This window comes from Theropithecus gelada, chromosome 1 (assembly GCF_003255815.1).
Source record: "Theropithecus gelada isolate Dixy chromosome 1, Tgel_1.0, whole genome shotgun sequence".
Taxonomy (NCBI): Eukaryota; Metazoa; Chordata; class Mammalia; order Primates; family Cercopithecidae; genus Theropithecus; species Theropithecus gelada.
Genome location: NC_037668.1, coordinates 62,605,722 through 62,606,869, shown reverse-complemented (window position 1 = coordinate 62,606,869; position 1,148 = coordinate 62,605,722).

Below are 1,148 nucleotides of genomic sequence, written 5' to 3'. Positions count from 1 at the left end.
AGGCGGGCGGATTGCAAGGTCATGAGTTCAAGACCAATCAGGTCAACGTGGTGAAACCCCATCTCTACTAAAAAAATACAAAAATTAGCAGGGCTTGGTGGTGTGGGCCTGTAATCCCAGCTGCTCGGAAGGCTGAGGCAGGAGAATTGCTTGAACCCAGGAGGCGGAGGTTGCAGTGAGCTGAGATCGTGCCACTGTACTCCAGCCTGGTTGACAAGAGCAAGACTTCATCTCAAAAAAACAAAAACAAACAAACAAAAAAAACCCAAAAACAAGAGTATGTAATTGATTCAATAACAGACAAATAGCCCATGGAACAGAATAGAGAGGAAGAAACAGACCCCCACATATACTGTCCTCTGATTTATTACTAAGGTCCCACCGCAATTTAGTGGGAGGAGGAAGATCTTTTAAATACATGATAGAGAAAAAAATGAACCATATCCCTACCTTACATCATCCATATAATTGGGTATGGAGCATAGATGTATGTGTAAAAGGACAAAGCTTTCAAAATAAACCATGGAAGAATATCTTTACAACCTTTAGGTAGGCAAAGATTTATTTCTTTTTTTCTTTTTTTTTTTTTTGAGATGGAGTTTTGCTCTTGTTGCCCAGGCTAGAGTTCAATGGCTCCATCTCGGCTCACTGCAACCTCCGCCTCCCGGGTTCAAGCGATTCTCCTACCTCAGCCTCCCTAGTAGCTGGGATTACAGGCATGCACCACCACGCCTGGCTAATTTTGTATTTTTTAGTAGAGACAGGGTTTCTCCATGTTGGTCAGGTTGGTCTCAAACTCCCAACCTCAGATGATACGCCTGCCTCAGTCTCCCAAAGTGCTGGGATTACAGGCGTAAGCCACCGTGCCTGGCCAGGCAAAGATTTCTGAAACAGGACATAAGAAAAACTAAAAGAAAGACTGGTAATTGACTTCATTAAAATAAAAATCTTCTCAACAAATCACAAACTTAAGACAGTATAAAGGCAAACCGCAACTTGGGAGAGAATGTTTGCAATACATATTTTGGAAAAAGAACTCATAACTGGACTATATCATGAAACCTTTCAGAGCAGTTTTTTAAAAAGACTGACAACATAAGTTTCAAAAAGATCAAAAGACTTGGATAGGCATTTCGCAAAAGAAGATA